Source organism: Poeciliopsis prolifica, unplaced genomic scaffold (genome assembly GCF_027474105.1).
Source record: "Poeciliopsis prolifica strain line A6 unplaced genomic scaffold, Auburn_PproV2 SCAFFOLD048, whole genome shotgun sequence".
NCBI classification, from domain to species: Eukaryota; Metazoa; Chordata; class Actinopteri; order Cyprinodontiformes; family Poeciliidae; genus Poeciliopsis; species Poeciliopsis prolifica.
Window position 1 is genome coordinate 4,039,963 of NW_026562423.1, and position 20,038 is coordinate 4,060,000.

Below are 20,038 nucleotides of genomic sequence, written 5' to 3' on the forward strand. Positions count from 1 at the left end.
TACATATTGTCTTTCTGTGATGCAAAAAATACAGTGGTATAAAGAATTTCAACTTTTTTATAAAACACCTTTAATATATAACATGGATCCTGTGTTATACAACAGAAAAAAACAAAACAAAAAACAAGCAAATCTGTAAGGGGGGGCTATAAATGCTGGTTGCATAAATGTGCATGGGCCTAAAATAAAAGTTTTGGAGTGACGAAATCAAAATGCCTGTTCTAAAATGATTTTGTTTGCTTTTGTTCATCTGTAACCTAAAGTTAAAGATTGTTGAGAGCTTCGAAGGGATCTTGAACTTTCTCTTTCATGAGAAGAGGATGAGTCATTATTTTAGAGCTTGGTGGACAAAAGCTGCAGCTTCTCTAACATAGATTTCTTGATCTTTATTTCGATACTGAAAATGTTTTTTAGTTTTTATTTTTATTTTTTTTTGGGGGGGGGAGCAAATCACTTATTGCATTTGAAGCAAAGAATTTGTCTTGAACATTTTATATTTTCAGTATATCTTATTGCTGAATCTTCTAAGGTAAAAAGACGTATTGCCCTCACTTCTTTTTCTGTTGCTCCCTCTATCATTTTTTTTCAGTTGACTTGCTTGGCATAATACCTTACAAGGCAAGAAAAAAAAAAGAGTTGACATTTGAAATAAAAAATTATAATGGACTAGTTTATATGTCATAAAAATCTGTCATTTTACTAGCAGTTTGAAATCCACTACAAGTAGATAATTCAATATTGTAGATAAACTGTGTTTTAACTTATTTTGAATATTTGCCATATTTACTGATCAAATGTCAGGGTCGAACAGCATTTACCTGGAGCACTTATGGTGCGATTATTTTATTACTGCAAATAAAGTACCAGAACACAGTTCAGTTAAGTTTATGGAAGCAAGAAAACATCGCTGAATATTTTGTTTCTTTTTCAATAATAACGTCACAAGCTGACCTTTTTAAACTACATGTTAATTAGCGTCGACCTTTCAAAGCTTATTACATGTTTGCCGGAGGCTTATTTATTATTTATCCAAACTCACTCAAGTGACACACTTGAATTGTGTTTTCATGTGGCATTTAGTGCCAAAGTGATTGCTGTAAAGTGCTGATTGTGATTTTGTCAAACTGTTCATAGCTTTTCAGAAAACATGACTCACAGATAGTTGAATTTGAGTTGAAATTTAATTGGAATGTTTTGTAAAAAAAAAAAAAAAATAGTAATGTCCACCACCCTAAAATCAGTCCTTTGTGGTGTTTGGCCCAGTAATTAATGAGAGTAATCCCAGTTCATAACTTTCAGGATTAAAGTTGCAAGTTGTAAATTCCTAAAAGAGCAAAAAAAACAAAACACCAACGTTACACTTTACTAGACAGTTCAACTCTAAAGTAGCACCTTAAAAGGTCAACATTGGCTCATTGAGTAGATTATTGGAACAAATTGACATTATGGAGGTAAATGTGTAAGACTTTGAATAGTGTTGCCAAATTCAAGCGGATATCCCAAACTAATCAGTTCGGATCACAGTTTCCATGCAACTTAATTCATCACGTTAAGGTTTAAATGTGAGACTAAAATCAACCTCTAGATATCTGTAAAGTTTATTCAAGCGCAGAGCAACTGAATCACCTTATATTTGCACTCAGAGGTTCAGGTTCAGAAAATTTGATGTGTTAAGTAGATTGTGACAGGCTGGGTCAAATTGTAATTGTACGAAATATTTAGAAAAGGTGTTGTCATCATGGTATTATTGAATTTTAAACATCATAGAGTAAATATTTAAGTTCATGTCTGTCTCATCAGATCTCTTTAGCAAAACCGTAATGTTTCTAAACACCAGATTTTAACGATAGTCATAATTTTCTGCTTCAGCTCGGTGATAGTTTTCAAAAGGTTTTGCATTTAGACGACTTTATTAGTGATTAATTTCACAGTTGTTTTTTTTTTAGTCCTAAATATAATTGACATTAATTACTCGATTTTTGCACGCAAGCAAAAATCTAGCTGGAATCTAGGAACTATTTAGGTTTAACTCCTTAAAACAGTTCGAATGATTTAATAGCGATGTACAGGTTTATACATTCATATGTCTGCTGCTAATACACAAACATGCCACTAGCAAACTGTGATGTGCAAACATCAGACGGAGGACTCGTCATCAGCAGCCTCAGCAGTTCTGTCATGTATGAACAATCGCCAGCTATTTCACAGAGGCAAATGCAGCAAGACAAAATGAAAAAACATTAACATGCTTCGGGTCATGATTTATTAAAAAGCATTAATGAATTAGAGCTCAACATTATTCATCAGGAATGGTGCTTGGGAGAACAAGGAGGGAGAGAGAAAAAAGAGAGAGAGAGAGAGCAGTCTTCTGAAGCAGAATCCTTCATGAAAATGACAGGAAATCCATGTGCAGAATGGGAATAGGATTGTGTGTGAATCGATCTATTATACCCGCGCCCCCTTTGGTAAATGTACACATAATTATTAGCTGTTGATAGATTCCTGAATGCAGCAACGGCGGCAAGGGATATCACTCACTGCTGTAAAAGGCAAAAGCTGCTCTGTCAATAATCTCCTCCTCCAGAATTGATACAGATATATTTCACTTAGAGCTCCTCACAAGTGTTGGAGCCACTTCCATTTCTTATTGGCACGCAGTAAATCCGGACAGGGATATATGGTGTGGCCTTTTGGAGGTGTCACACCGAGCTGATTTATAATGTGCATGAGAAAAGGGCAATTGACGGTGGGAGGATTTATTTATTTATTTATTTACTTTTGCTTCCTGGGCAGTGTGAATCCATCTGTATTCTTTAACCAATTTTGATTTTGTGAATCAAAAAACATTGTGGATGGATCAAGAATCAATGCAGAACAAGGTTCTCGGTCAATTTCTCTCATAAGGTGCCACATATCATTTTCCAAGTGAAATTTCCAGTCCAGCGCAACAGAATGGCTCCATCTCGGCCACGGCCCGGTTCGGATGTTTTGAGGGCCATGTTTCTTCAAACAGTCCCCATTTTGTTAAGACGTGTTGCCTTTTCATCTATTCCTACTTCCATTTTGTTTTACTTTGTACCCACAGACAAATATTTGCTTTATATCCTCAAGTATTAAGAATTTTCATGAACTGTGAAGTTAGTCATACACTTTTTTTTTTTTACACTCACTGTAGTTCTGATTCTTTTTTGGACCAGTTGCCTCTTTTGCAAATGTGTGGAATAGATTAAGATTTTCACAGTCAGCTCCATTTTGCTGATAGATATTTATTCTATATTAATAAATATAATCACATATGATTATATGACTTATTATAAAAGATATGTGTTTTCTGCACATATCTTTTGCAGAAAACTATAGAGATCAAAGAAAATTACACAAAGTTTTTGGTTTTCAAAGTCAGTACAAAACCTTCATACCTGATAGCAAATGTGAAACGGCCTGTGGCAGATGGCACAAATCAATCAAATCTACCAAAGGTGCCAAAGTGATCAGCTTCCACTGTTATGGTAAATGGTAAATGCTTGTGCTTGTATAGTACTTTATCAAGTCCAGAAGACACCACAGTGCTTCATTCTCCATTCAGTCACTTGCCCATCTAAGCCCACAATCCCACGCTGACGGTAGCAAGCTACTGGATAGCAGCCACAGCTGCCGTGGGGCAGGATGACAGAAGTGAGGCTGCCCTGCCTCTGTGCCCTCTGACCACCATCAGGAGGTAAGGTGGGTAAAGTGTCTTCCTCAAGGACACAACGACAGAGGAGGAAAAAAACCCTTCCAATGTTGTATTATTTAAAACATGGAGCTTAGATGAACACAAAAAGTCAGAAATTCCACATGGAAGACTTCAGCCGACAGTTCAGGAACCATTTTCTGTGTAATTACTTATCATCAAATTCAGTGTCATAGGTTATGCTCTACAATACACACAGGGAACTCAAAATACTTTGTCTGCAGTGGTTGTATTTTTTCCAACTTGAAAATTGGTTAACTCATCTTCAGTCTTGTCCTTTGGTCATGTTTGTCTTCACGTATTTCGCTTCAATTTTCTCTTCTTGCTTCCTTGAAACAAGAGGGACTTTTTAGTCCCAACTTGAACAGTGATGTACTACAGTAGCTGCAAAACATTACATGTACACTTAGGTCATTGACTTTGTTGCAACATTTTATCTTTGGTTGTATCATTTTTTTATATGGTTATGGATTATCTTGTCTTGGTCTTTGGTGTTCCCGGTCTTTGAATATTTCATGTTTGTAGTCTTGTCTCTTCTTGGACCAGAGTAGCTGGGCTTTGCTCGAAAAGGGCAGCCATTTCAATTTGCAACATCTGTAAAGTAGCAAACTCCACTGTCTTCACCGATTGCAACTGAATGGATGTCCTTCACAAAACAACATTGTAAGAGTGTGCAACTATAGAAGGTGGACCTTGACTTCCCTGTGTGTGTGAGGCCATGTTTGGAGACTAATTATAAGACTGCCATGTCTGTGTGACCCATGTGGCCTAATTAGACTTTGGGGTTGTACAAAAGGGATCCTGGGGGATTCCAGTAGAAGGAGACATGTGGTGGGCAATTAAACCTAACATTAATTACTTCCACAAGTAAGCATCTTACATATTGTATGCAGGCGAAACTCTATAGCCGCTCGAATAGCATTAGGCAACTTGAAAAGTACATTAAGATCAGAAATCGGCGGACACTAAAATAAAAACCAAACTCATCCTGTTTCCAATTGATGCAAATGAGATTAACATGGAAATGGATTTTGGAGACTGCAGAGATATGCATGTCATTACACAAATGCAAAGAGAGCATGAGCAAAATATCTTTACTTTGTTCACTAGATGTGGGTTAGAAATTTGAAGGAGGATTGCAGGTATTCAAACACACAGACATGCATACACACAAACAAACACGTTTACACCAATCTTTAATTATCTCTATCCATTCACACAACCCTACGAGTAACTGATCTTGCAACCATTAACAGATAATATCCCAAACATCAACCTAAACTCAACTTACATTTTAGCTCAAACCATAACCAACATCCACAAAAATGACCTAAAAATGTCAAAATATTGTGAGAAAGTTCAAGATGCTTCTGTCACTCGTTTCAGGAAGTGGGTTTTTGCTCAGTAGTGCAATTTTTTTCTTTTCAGATATGAATGGAAAATGTTAGCATTTTATTTGGAAGTCAAGGTCCCAGAATCTGAAGAAGGATTGGAGAATCCACATTACTTAGAGAAGTCCAGACTGAAGCTTCCACACACTGATAATTGTCTTGATCCAGTAAGTTAGAGCGCTTACCTCCTTCCCTCTTCTGACCAGATTCGTGGAGTTGCATGTTTCATATTTTGTCTGTAACTGGGACCTGCTCACACTGCCATCGGTACCAAAAGCTGGTTCAGTTACCATGATGTTACTATGATCGACTGGCCAGCAAACTGACCTGACCTGAGTCCTGTAGAGGAAGACGACAGACACCGGACCTAACAGTGCAGCAACCCGGTCATCCATCACACCTTAGCGGTGCCAGAAGTTAGTCACCTCCATGTCACAGTGCATGATCATCATATGTCAATGCAGTAATTCATGCCCAACCAAGTATTTCCAAGAATAAGTATTTCTAGTGAATCTATACATAATCTATATACAAGTTTTACACACATACTCTATGCCCATCCATCAAAAAACTTGATTGTGTACAGCATTTTTTTTTTTTGGACATGCTGGGAAAAGTATGAGATAAAGAGCATCCTTTTGTAACTGCTGATGCAAAGCTGGGTTGCAAATTGTCCCACAGTAGGAGAGAGAGAGCAAGTCTGAGGTACAGGGGATCTAACAGCTTTGGGATAAATGCTTACTTAAGCAGGTATGGAAAGCAACATCTTAATGATAATGAATGTCTAAGAACGACATTAAAAAGGCAATGTCACAGTCAGCGAGCTCTCAATTTGAAACGGCGCAGTGGGCTCCATCGTGTTGAGTCACTGGGGGGCCATTTTATAGGCATTCTGGTGCGTCTCTGAACAGAAGGACATATGCTTAAATGTAAAGGCTCTGGACAGGAAGCTGGTGCAGAACATTTGCTGAAATATGTCATTAAGGGAGGCAGAACTTATTTCCCCTCATTTTACATAACATCAATGCGATGGTAAAAGAGTAACACTTTAGTTAACTCACCAAGTACTTAACAAGGCATTTATGTTTTATTATACATTATACATTAACTTCATTATTGTATTAGGTGCTTAAGCCAAAAATGAAAATCTTTCATTCTTGACATGCGTCAAGATCCCCAACAAGGAGTGGAGGGGAGTGTTCCCATCTGGATTGATGTCAGATCCAGCCAGGATCCACTACTACTAATAAACTAATAATTATTGATATTTCATTATATGAGTTTTGACACAAAGGATGTTGCAAAAATGAACGAAACATTAACATCAGAAAAGTAAAATGGTGTAAAACTAACTGGAAACGCCATGTTCTGTTTTGTCAAATGTGTTTTATGTGGGAAGGTCATAGTTGGTGTTATCGTATGTGGCAGATAATAGTGGCTGACAGTATAAATAACTGTAGAGTTCAAAGTCAATCACCTGACATACAAGTAAGATGGCTTACAGCATGCATAAGCAATCACCAGAATGTCTAATCTGACACTCGTCCTTATCAGATAAAATACAGATGCCAAAGAAATTTATTTAGTGGGTTGGTTTTTGATAGCCTCTCAAACCTTGTAAAAATAATAATTGATTTAGATTTGCTAAGCCCCATAACTACATGGATCAAGTTTTTTTTAAACTTTTTAAATTTTATTTGATATTTCTAGTGGGAACTGCCAATAACTGAGTTTGACAGAATTTGGTTGAGAAGCTGAAAAACGAGACCTTGCATGCAGGGGAGTGAAATTATAAAGTGTGCACCTTTCAGTTGTCGAAACAGAAAAGAAAAACTAAATTAATTTGTGTGCCAGAAACACAAAACTTGTCATTGAAAACTTAATGCAGACCGACGAGAATCAGTGACCGTTTCCTAAATCCATTTCTTAAGGGCTGCTGAACATCAACCAGGAAATCAGTTTCATCATCCTCCTGTTGACTTTAAGTTAATGACATTTAAAGGTCATTAACTTTAAATGTTAATGACCTTTGACATCATTAAAGGAAAGCTGTAGCCACGGTTAGGGCTTTCCATCTTTTTTCCATTTGTGACTTGCTACTGCTCTATCATCATATTCCACTTGCCGAGAACATTTTTGTTCAGGTCAGCTTTAATGGAATGGAATAGAAAGCATAGAAGAATGTAAACGGAGCCAACCAGGCCTCTCAACCTAATGCCAAGTACTCAGCTATTTCCCCACTAATTAATGACTTACTTTAGAAAGCTTTGTGCCGTCCCACTACTGCTTAGCTAAATCTCCTTTCAAAGTTAACAAATTACTAAAGCATCAACTACGTGCACAATGCTAATTTTCTTTTTTCTCTCTCTCTCTCTTAATTTCTGGCACCACTTGACCGCAGATATTGCAGCTGTGATTAAATTACTTTAAAGCAATTTGCATTTGCTACAGAGAAATGGATCTAAGGTTCAGTGCAGTTCTGTGTCACAGTACCACAAGCCTGATGTTTGATTTTGCGAGTGAATCTGGACACGCAAGGAGATGGCCAGTGACAGTGACTCGTGTTTTGGCTTGTTCCTGTGATGCTGAGCTAATCCTGCTGGCCCAGCACAGTGCAAAGGCCTCATTAGCAGCACCCACTACAGAGAGCAATAAACATGCCACTCAAGCTAACTCTTTTTGTCAAGTTCTTAATGGTGTGGAATATAAAAGCTGGCGACCAGCAGAGGGTTTACTCTAGGGGGAGGAATAACAAATACACAGTCCCTGGAGGTGGGTTGAGTAGGAGCTGAAGGAGTGGCAAAGGAAGAGGAAGTGAGAACCCACTCTGGACAAAAGGAGGTTATATTTGTCTGGTGTTTTGTTTTTGTTTTTCCTGTTTCTTTTACTGACAGTTTGGGAGCAGGAATTGTGTAGGAATATCATTGGGAGTCAGGGAGATGAAGAATGACCAAATTATTTCTCAGTAGGTGGATGAGAGTTAAACATTAAAAGCCGTCTATTAAAATTCTGGGTAACATTTTATTTGAAGGAGTGTACATAAGACTGACATAATATCATCATAAACACAACATAACACCACTAAGGAATATGAAGGCGTCTCCGTGAATGGTTATGACTGTTGTCATGAAGCGTCATTCGGTAAATAATGACACTTTTAATGCAAAGTTGACAGTTTTGATAGACTTTTTGTGCAGTCTTTAGCACACTTTTGCATTGAAAGTGTGATTATTGTCCGAATGACACTTCATGACAACAGTCATAACCATTCATGTCATGTCAGTCTTATGCAAATCCCTTCAAATAAAGTGTTACCAAATTCTTTATGTGAGCTTTTATAGTTTAGGGATTGTGCATGCCATCCTCAGGAAGACAGCAATAGCTGTCTGTGAGTAAAATGTGTTTTTACTATTATTGGTCCCACTATTCTACTCCATTTTGTCAGTGCTGCTGTGCTCCAGGACTCCCAATCAGCGATGGAATCCTCTGTCGAATGAATGAGGATCGCAAAATACTATTAAGGCGAGCAGCAAAAAGTGTTGTTGGACATTAGCAGTTTGCCCTAATCTGTAACAGTCATAAACTCTGTTAATTGCCGGCACATCCTTTGCAGCAGCAGCAGACGCCAGGCTTCATTTACGGGCCAACACCAAACCCACTTCTCGCCTCAGGAGTTCTGCACTCACAGACTTACCCCCAGTAGTGGAGAGAGAGACAGGTACAGGCAGAAACTGGGCCAGTAATTACAAACACGTAAATAAATAAAAAAGAATCCACAGCTCTGCCAAGTTGTCCTGGGGATAATCTGCTCTCCGCAGATAGATTTGCTGCAAAGCAATCTGCATTAACACATGTGCTAAAAAGTTTTCCGCCATTGTTTTCTTTGTGGAAGAGAGCTTGAATAACGGTGTCGAGTCACAACAAAGGCTTCTAACAAGTAGACGAACCATGTGGCATGTCACAGTCTGAACAGAATAAGACTGAGCTCTGGCGTTTCTCTTCCATTTTCCCACTGCTTTGTGTCTCCATTTCAATCACAGCGGGGCACTCGACGGTCCATGTCATTACATTTTATCGTGGTCTGCTTGACTGCACAGTGGGCATGTCCTGGCAAGCAAGTTCGCGGGTTTATGCGGCATTAAATCCCTGTGAGAATGAGCGGACCTAATCTTTGCCTTACTCTCTCCGGCCGGCTCGCAGTCTAAGCAACACTCGGGGAGCATCCGAGCCTACGCGGATGAACATGATTAAAAATCACAGTGGCAATGAGTCCAAGTCCTCCAGGGGTCAAGATGAAGCTTCACTTCAGAAAGGGAAGAGAGAGAACCCAGGAACAGGACTGATATTAGCAAACAAATCCCTTCATCCTTACATTAAGGTTAGCCTGGAGGGGGGAAGCGGCAGAGTCACCCGCCAGGGTGAAGCCTGGAATGCAATTTGGCAACAGCCTGAATGAAACTAATTTTGTCATGCAATTAAAAGGTTGAGAATTTTATTTTATGTTTTTTTAGGTTTTGTGAAATATATTACGTCGTGTGTCCAGCATGAGACTCTCTTCCAGGAACTGGAGAGATTTTCTCAGGCTATTTTTAGCCCTTCCCCATCCTTTTGAGTTCTGTCTGATTCCCTCTGTGTTTTCTTAATTTCAGCAATAAGAGATTCAGAATTTCTCTAAATAAAGTCATCAGTTTTTGTACTGAGGCACAAAACAGGCGACATCTGGGGATCTTTTACAGATTTTTTACGAAATTAGGCATTTGTTCTGTGGTTCTCAGGCTTTATTCAATTTCTGCAAATTTTACCATCTCCCACTGACTACAAGATGATTCAAATTCACTTTCACAATGTAAACACTGTGAAATGACCAAATTATGGCTTAAACACTGTGTTTAATCCAGGTGGAAGCTATCTCTGCTCTTCTCGAGCCTTGGAAGAGAAGCAAAATTTTGTCACAGTTGCATCTTTGCGAGGTTTGTTCCCTTTCTAGCTTACATACAAATTACTGTGTATTTTGGTTTTTCTACTGAAATTTGCCATTTTAATCCCATTGATCAGAGTTCAAGAGCAAAGAGTATAGTAAAAAAAAAAAAACAAAGTGGATTTCTGATGCGGTTCTGACCAACGTGAAGCTAATGGATCCACTCCTTTTTTTTTTTTTTTTTTACTCACTCAGAAGCTTTGCATCAGCTTTTTACTGAAAAGAAAAAAATTAATTTTAACTCCAAAAAAAGAGAGAATTACCGGTACTAACCTCCCAGGTAAGCGCCTGATAAAGTGCAGTAATAGAAATCATTGTGTCAGCTTTCATGTCCAAAAGAGTAAAAGAAGATAAAATAAAATGGACGGTGCAGGGGTGTGAGGGACGGGACTTCACTAGCAGCAGGCGACGACTTCTTCTCAGGCTCATTTCAGAGGGGAAATATTAATAATGGTTTTTCTTCCACTCTGTCTGCCTCTGCGTGGGTTGCTTGAGCCATTATGGCAGCCGAGTTACAGCATCAGTGCTGCTCTTCTCTCCTTATTCTCTACCCCACACCCACTCACAGACACATAGATACATACATGCTGTCCCTGCTAATGAAGCGATGGAAAGTATTAGAGTTAAGGCACTGGGCTGCGGATGACATTAAAGTGTCACACGCCCACTTCGAGTTCAACTTGGCAGGTAATAACGTGCACCGTCAAAGATGGCCGCCGTGTTTTCTTTGCAAAAGCAGACCAAAGGTCTTGTGCAGGATATTGTCGAAAGACATAAGAAAATCCTGGTTTTGCAACAAGGAACACTTCGTTTTTCTTCTCAAGACTAAGCTGAAATACCTTTTTGTTTTCAATTCTATTGTTTTGCACTTTTCACAAACTGTGAAAACTGAAGATGTGCATGAAAACAACATAAAAGGTGAATAGATATGTGCCTGTCCTTTTCATTTGTGCCTGTGGTCTGCTCTGTTGCATTTGAATTGAGATAGGAAAAACAGCAACAACAAGAAAAAGTCTCAAAATTAATTTGCACCATTTTGCATTTTGATTAGAAATAGAGCGCAAAGCTGCATATATTATCAAAACAACCACGGAGGCTCATCCCGACGGTCAGGGAGATATGTCACGCTTGAGTAAGCACACCAGCATGTCGACTGAAAATATACGTACAAGTGAAAGTCTTGCTTGAAGACATTCCACATTAATAGGAAACAATGTAAGGTACTTTGAAATTCAGCAGCATGGACCAAGATAAATACAAAAGGGAGGGTAAAACCTTTGGTGCAGCCTTTCAAATACCTTATTGATTTTATCCTTGAGATGTCTGGAAATTTTGCTTGAGATATTCTTGAGGAGTTGCATATGAAAACAAACGAGTACACACAACTCGTTCCAAATTCCCAGATCTTCTAAAGCTCTTAAACAGTAGCGTCCTTCACAAATACTGACATTCCTGGTGAGATTTGTACAAATCTGCAAGAAATGAACTGCATGTTCACACCAATGGTTGTGGGAATTCTAACGATAATAAAACAAAACAATATTTCTTTTTTTTATCAGCCAAAGAAGTTTATTAACTGCAAACAACAACCGTATTTTTAAAAAATAAAGTAACTCATATTTTTATGACCCAAGAAGTTTAGTGCTTTAAAGTTTGACATGTTTTCATCTGTGTCTGGGGCACTTACGAAGGAAATTGTTCTCGAGTTGTATTGGCAGAGCTGAATAAACTTTTTTTTTTGTCCTTCCTGAATTGTAAAGAGCCTTCGACATTTTGAAATCAGGTGGCAGCCGCGTTACTCGCTAGAAGCAAAACAAGGTGACAGAGAAAATATGCATGCCTGCTTATCTTTTTCATGATATCCAGAAGATGCATAATCAAAGGCATCGCTTTCCTAGAAATGTATTTTATTTATTTCAAAAAGTAAAAAAAAAAAATCAAGAATTTAGTAGGACAGTAGGATTTTCCTAGGCATTCAAAACTATAGAAAATATAATTTAATAACCACACAAGCAAGCTGCCCACTATAAAAATAAGTTTTCGACCAATAATTATTGAAAAACAGGTAAACTACTTGTCTGACCAATGACAGAACATGTTGATTCTTTTATAAACACAGCAAAACATCACCATCACGGTGACAGTGACATACTTGGTCATGATGCAGCAGAACACTGACAGTATCACACAACTCATTTCAAGTAAATATTAATAGTGTATCATAAAAGACATGGCATGACTTGATGTCTCCCCAAATATTATTTGTTTAATCTCATTTAAACCCACCAAAAGTTTTTAATAACATAAAGCTACATCATTTTAAAAGCTTAATCAGTAATACTTTTATAACAAATTTACGTCAGATCATGATTTCTTGGTTCCTGACAAATTGTCACAATAAAGACATTTTGTTTAATGTCAACCTTGTATAAAAAGTGTCATGATTTACCGAATGACACTTTATGACAATAGTCATATATATTCATGAAGACTTACATGACAGGTGTTATGCCATGTTTATGACGACGTAATGACAGTCGTATTCACAACTTGTCAAATAAAACGTTACTGCAAAAAGTGATATGGTTGAGTCATAGCTATAAAACAATTAGAATTGTTTTTTGTTTTTTTCTGGAAACTGAGGAGCAAAAAATAAAAAATAAACAAATTACAATGGGGCAGGCTCAGTTCAGCCACCTTGAGATGTGGGGATTTTATTAATCGTCTTCCAAATACATGGTGATTCTACTATTGACCCTCCACCTGGTAATCAGTGTTGTACTCCTCTCTATTGTTTCTCTGGCGATACTGAGATGAAAAGTGATTTGAAGTAAAGCACCACGCTGCCCTCTCACTCAAATAAATGAAGAAAACATATTTTTAAATGTCAGCTTGACAAGTAAATGCAGTGGTGTTGCATATTTTATTTTGTGCACCCCGACTTGGTAAGGGCAAAAATATATATTTACTACAAATCAGAGAATTAGATTTGGATTTCTGAATAAAGCCTCCACACAGTCAGTCCTCGCTGTGCATTCAGATTTTATCTGTGGATGAAACATTTTGTCAGTAATGTTATCAGACATGCTGCGCGAGCCCTGAGTATACTAATGCACACCCCCATTAGTAAGAAAAAAAAGGCACCTCAACAAAGAGCTATGAACTGAGTCGAGAGAGAGTGTTACATCATGTCACATCGTACACAACGTGTTGGAGGCCTTCTCTTCAGGCAGCGTGGGAGTGAGAAGAGGGAGAACAGAGTCTTTTGCTGTTCATTAATTTGGTAACTGTAGTCTGGCTAAAACAGGCAGGGAAGGGGATCGTTACGCTGATTTTGTTCTCTTAAAATGTCTGAACAAAAGCTTAAAACGTGGTCAAGGAAGGAGTAGCTTTTTTTTTTTTTTTTTTTAATATCCGAGAACTACCAAAGGCTTATTTCTAGCTCACGTTTTCCCTGAATGGTTGGGACAATCCAATAAGGACTTTCATGTCAGCTGTCTTCCTGCTTGGTGAGTCGCGTAGCAGCTGGAGCTCCTGGCATGTTTCAGATTTTCCCTATGAACAGTGGCACGCTGATCCTTGCTGGAAACGGATGCAGAGTCGGTGACGGGGACGCGGTTTTCTTTTGCAGCTTCAGCATTCCCACGACCGGCCTATGCTGCGCCACCATTCGTGGTGTGAATGAGATGCATGCAATGTAGTGAGAAGAACACAGTTTTTCTCTGCTGCCACCAACTCAACGTAAGGTTGAGGACGAATGGTGTGAAGATGAGAGTGAGCAGCAGAAAGCTTTACACAAAGAGCCATGGAAACATATTCCTCCCTTACAAATTTTTCTGTTTGCTATTTATTCATTTTTAAATATTTCACACACTTCAACGACTTTTTGTATGAAATAAATAAAATACAAACTCCAACAATAGAAGAAAAGCTACTTCGGCCAACTTGTACCCATGTGAAGAACTAATGATCTGTTACATCTAATGATTCTTTAAGACGGCACTGAATGAAACAAGTTCCTTTAATATCTGAGCTCCCAATCCGTACGTTAAATAACAGTGAATGAATTCTGGCACTGTATTCTTTGCAAAGTTGTTTTAAATTAAATTAGTTATACTACAAGAATGTCGTGGATGAACAGCTTGTTAAAGGTCAATTGGGCTTTAGTCTAGACTTTGACAAAGCTCCTCTAAAACCTTAATTTTCTGTTTGTTTTTTTTTCTAAAGTATTCAGAGGCATAACCCAAGAGCATTGAATATCAAGGTTATGAAAATATGGCTGGAAAATATTCTGGGTCCTGAAGCAGCAAAGCATCCCGAAACATAAGACCACCGCCATGTTTGAATGTATTATGCAGGATGTTATGAGGGACGTTGGTTTAAATAAATTCCACTTTGGTCTCGCCAGTCCTCTCAGAAAACTTTCCTTTAAATATCGTGAACAATCAAGAATTATTCAGACAGGCTTTTGTGTTCTTCTAGGGCCTGATTGGTTTTGGAACAGGGATTTTATTATTTACAAACTCAAACCACAACTGTGTGAGTTAAATATACCTTGTTTTCATATCTTGGGTATTTTGGTGCATATTGACATTGTGTGAAACTTTGCCATTTATACATAAATTGAGAAGGACTTGCGGTTTAAAATGTGTCTTGCTGTAGCTTAACATAAGATGGTTCTTGTTGAGAAACAACTTTTTCTGACCCATCGCTGACAAAATTCTTAAAAATTTGGCTCCATAATATTTTATTGGATTCTATTCAGACATTTTCAACCTGTCGCCGATGTGCTCTTGGAGTAACTTTGGTAGGCCAACTACTAATGGGATGGTGTGCCACAGTTTCATATTTTCAAAATGTATTTTCTCATTTTTTCTTAGACTTATTTAGATAAGAATTATTTTTGAGATTTCTTAGCCTGCTTTATGTTAATTTTAGCCAAAAACATGGTTTTGGGTCTCTTGTTATTTGGTGGGGGGGGACACATTTTTGAATTGGGGAAAGATGGACAGTGTAAACAGGACTATATTGAGACAGAGAGGCGAAAAAAAAACAAAACAAAAAATCCTTATGTGTATTAAAAAGTAGACTCAACTCCAAGCCTGATAGCACAGTGGAGATAGTTCAGATGTGCAGATCTGGGTTGGAATTGAAATCCTGGATGACTTTAATGTTTCGCTTCATGACTGACACCGAGCTCTGCAGCGCGCGCCGTAGACGCATACACAAATCCGACGTTGTTTACTCCAGCCGTTTGGTTGGAGGGTTGAGTTCTGGAAATAGAGACCCTGTGCTAAGCTCCCAAGAAAGATGCCTCGCAGACGGTTAGTTGCTCTTTGAAGAAAATCATATGTGAAGAGAAGAAGGTAGCTCTGCCAAATTTCATTAAGACATCTACAAATCTGTCTGACCGTAAAAACGCTATTATATCACCATCACCACAGGGGTCATTCTGTGGAAGTACCTGATAAATCTGTGATAAAGTCACAAATTTGGTTCTCGATTTTCAGCGCACCTGAAAATTTAGCACCTAATTTTAGCACTGTCAGGGGTAATTTAGAGAGTTTTATGAATCATATCCCAACTTTCCCGGGTTGTGTCACAGCAACAGCTCCGACTTTAATTTGTTTACCTGGGATTTTATGTGTGAGGCCAAGGTAAAGTGGTGAATCACCTTCAAAATCAGTTTCAAAATAATCTGTGCGTAATTCAATCGACAGAGTGAAACAAAAATGTCGTCAGGCTCGTCAGACCCAGTCCGCTGCCTGTAAACAATTTAAAATATTTTTACTTGGGTGTTTTTTTATCTTTGTTTTTTTTTTTTTTTGTTAATCTGGTTAAAGGGCTATAAAAGAAAAAAACTTAATTTGAACACTTACGGAAACACAGTTTGTCCAAAATTTTACTCTTAAACCTTCAGAAACTACGATTATTCTGTCTCATAAATGGGATCCTCCTTTCATTTAAAATGAAATCTTATGGTTCCATCAAAGTGTTTTTCACTCCGCTTTCAATTTCCTTCCCTCCCTCATAAAAAGGATCAATGAGCCGGATAATCTTTGCTGCTTCTTTCAGCACTCATTCATATTTTTGTTGGATGTTTTTCTCTAATTTCTGAATTTTGTGGGGCTGGTTATTTTGTTCTTCGGTTTCTGCTTTGTTCACATTTAATACACTGTCTGAAATCCTGCTGCAGTTTAGGTACAAATTAATGACACATATTTTGTGAATAAACAGTGATGGGTCAATCCACTGATTTGCAACCAAGGCATAAAATTGATCAGAAATACTAAGATTAGATAGAAAAGGAGCGAAAAAGCACTGAAAAATAAAATAATAAAAAAAATAAGCGATCCACTGTAGATGATTGCGAATCTTACATCATGAAAGGACAGAAAAAAAATAGCCAATGATGTTTTGAAAAAAATCACATTTGTTTTATATTCATACAGCTATTTTGCATATTTCAAGACCAGATTGTGTTCAGACGGATAAAACCCATCATCTCTACTGTTACTGAAATGACAGGAAAAAACCTTTTTTAACTCTACTTCTGTCCGTCGGTGAAATAAACCTACCAACAACTCCCATTGTGCACACACTGAGACACTGAACTGAACCACTAGCAACATGTGCCCATGTTTACTTTGTTTTCTTGCTGGTTCATCCATATTAATGTAGTTTGTGCAGTAGACTGCGTCTATGAGGTCCAGACAGAACCCAAACAAATGCATCATTAGAGGATCCAATCACAAGCTGGGTGGGGATGGTATAGAATTTCATAATGTATACATTGCAAATTTAGTATGATGTGAGATGCAGGGCTCAATCCCAGAAGCCAAAGTCCAACAAAGTCTATAGTCGGATGTCTGGAGCAAGTTCCTTTGGTGATGTTTTGATCAGTCAGTATGTCACTTGGAGTAAATGACAACGAATAACTTCAGTTTTGAAAGCAAGTGAAAGAGCAAGAAATTGGATCAAAACTAGTCCAAGACATTGAAACTTCTATTTCTTACAACTTTTGTCAGAAATAGTTATTCCTATCCTATCAAGTTTATTTCACTAGATTTATTATTAATATGAATTTCAGAAGGTTCGCCTGAGCCACTGGAATAAATAGATCTAACTTACTGCCCAGATAACTATCTGATGTAAAAGCCAAGTCAGAGAAAGGATTCAGTGTCCTGGGTATCTCAATTCATAAAACCGATCTGACCCATTAAACAATCGGCAGTGGTTCCATTTCAATGCTTCATGAACATCAAAGCCATGGATATGATTGAAATTTAATTAGTTGTAAAATTCAGTCATCTAAAACACTCATTTTCTTTTGAATTATCTACTCCATACTGAAACTGATTTTTTTTTTTCTTTAGAGGAGTAGAACAGTCGCTTATATCAGTAGATTAGGGTTGAATGATTAGACATCGGCTGGTTGAACAGCTCTCTCAACAGCGCTCCCTAAACCAAATATTGTCACGGTCTGATAGGAAGAACCAGCAGCCAGTACAGTCTCTCTTCCATTGCAAACATAATTGTGTACAATGAAGAACGCCTAGATTGTGAGAGAAAACACTGTTACGTCAGCGGGTGCAGCAGACATAAAGCATAGACACACTCCAACAACATATACAGTATATGAAGTGAGCTTTTTCAGTCTACTCTGATAGTCAATGATAAAACGCCATTGTACAGATAATATAATAATATAGTTTTGAACTTCAGAATAGAATATTTTCCAAAGAAATAAATGGAATGACATTGTAAAGTATTGAGTTGTTTGAGAAAACGTAAAAAAAAAATAAAATAACAAAAATACTTTGTCTGAGATTTGACCTAAAAAGATTGCAATAAGAATCTTAATTATGATGGAAAATAACCAAATTTAGACCAGTTTATGCGAGTCGAGTTTATAGTATGCACTGCCCCACGTGTCTGCGTATCTCTGGTTCTCTTCTATCAAGTAGCGTTGTGGTTTCACAGCCGTGTTCATAAGTGATTCGAACCGTTTTCCCCAAACTGTCTAAATTGTTCGCTCATTACACGTCCTGCCAGGCATTTTCTGCCCCTGGTAGTAACAACATCTCCCTCATAATATCATCACTCAATATTAAATACACAAAATAGCCAGGTTGGGTTTTCCTGTCTCACGCCCTGCGATTCTCCCACAACAATAAACAGTCTACAACTTCATTTGTTCCATACAAATTAAATCTGTTCTCGACTCACCTCCAGGGACTATTGAGTGAAATCATACAGTATGGGATGGTAACAAACAGCAGCAAGGCTTTATCCGACATGACTGGTCCTAATTAGAACCAACTGTGACTTAGAACTGAAAGGAGTGTTTCACGTCTTTATGTAATGCATCTAGCCTGGCAGGCTAAGTCATTTTGCCTGAAGTGAGTTGAAGAAAGGCCTCCTTTACTAAGGATTAGGAGCGTTTTGTTATCTGAAGCACATGTACAGCACATCTGCTTTTCTCATTAACAAAATAAAGAAGAAGGGGGGGAGGGGAGGCAGTAGCTTAAAATGGACTTCAAATCTCCTTATGCTACTGGTGCCTAATTACCAGGATGGAGCTGGTGCATTAGATTTGTCTGTGATGTATCCATGTTGGCACATGGATATTTTAATTATTGTGAGCTATTTGAGCAGATTATCTGCAGTGTCATGTGTTCCCAAGGCTGCAGGCAGATGAAACATCAGTGGAACTCTAATCGGAAATCTCTGTCCGGAAAGCCTTTTGCATCATCTGGGCTTTGATACTCTTGTTTATCCTCCTAGCTTACTCATTCTGCAGCATCTCTAGAAGATAGACTCTGATAAAAAAAAAAAAAAAAAATTAAAAAGAGAAAAGAAAAGAAAAAGAAGAAAGAAAAGAAAGAAAGCAGAGCCAGAACTCAACACACATGTCTGTTGCTCCTCACCTTCCGGTGTCCTGAGAAGAACTTAAAGGACTGGCATCATGCTGTGAGTCTGAGGCTGGGGGCAACCCTTGAGGCTGATCCTGAATAGACACAGAAGGTATTCCCAGTCTTCCCCTAAGGAAGCGTACCACCCGGTCGCACTCAGGAAGACACGACAAAGCTCTCAGCTAAAAACCAGACGTCATCTTCTTCTGTCCTCCTTTAACGTCTACATGAGGTCAACCACAGTTAGGTCAACTTTTGGATAATTTCTGCAAAGCTAAATCTGTACGGGTACATTTTATGTCTCTCTGTTTTCCAGATGAAATCAGAATTGTTCTTCAGCCGGTACTACAAAACTGACAGCATACATGCATAGAGATGAGTTTGCTGCAGTAAAACACTGACTCCGTCTTAGCTTGCCTCGGTTGACAGAGGACAAACTTTTTCCTGCTGTAGTCGATCAGTTTAGGAGACGCTTTTCATAAATACCATGAAGAATCTTATTTTTTATTGATGTATTGCATAAAAACAACTGAAAGTAACTTATTCACAGTATTTGGCCACATTTTGCTTTAAGAACTGCCTGGTATATGTTCAAGAAGGTGTCAGTACGGTTTCTCTTTTTCTGAACTGACTTCATAAATGGCACAGCAGCACAGTGAACCCATTACCTTGTTGACAAAAAATAAATACATAAATCAAGGATTTGGTCTTTTGGACATTGCACACTTTCATTTTGTCGTCATCTAAAGATGGAGGCAATGAGATCTTAAAGGGGTGGGCACTGACATTCAACCTCGTACTATAGAACCCAGAGTGCCAATTAAACACATTCTGACAAATTCTTACCCTAAATGTTTTCATTTTCCAGGATTATTGAGAAATGATTTGTGAGTCAGTGTGAATTATAATCTCAACGCCGACAAATAGGGCCACATGTGGCATCCTGTCTGTCACCACTTGCGACACCACACCACATGTGGTGACAGATAGGGAGCCACATGTGGTCCATTGTTTCAAGGTA

General features: G+C 38.1%; 1 protein-coding gene across 1 annotated transcript in view; it reads right to left on the reverse strand.

Moving 5' to 3' along the window:
* Window positions 1–20,038, reverse strand: part of ca10a (carbonic anhydrase Xa) — a 240,460-nt gene that overhangs the window by 147,575 nt on the left and 72,847 nt on the right. The window lies entirely within an intron of this gene.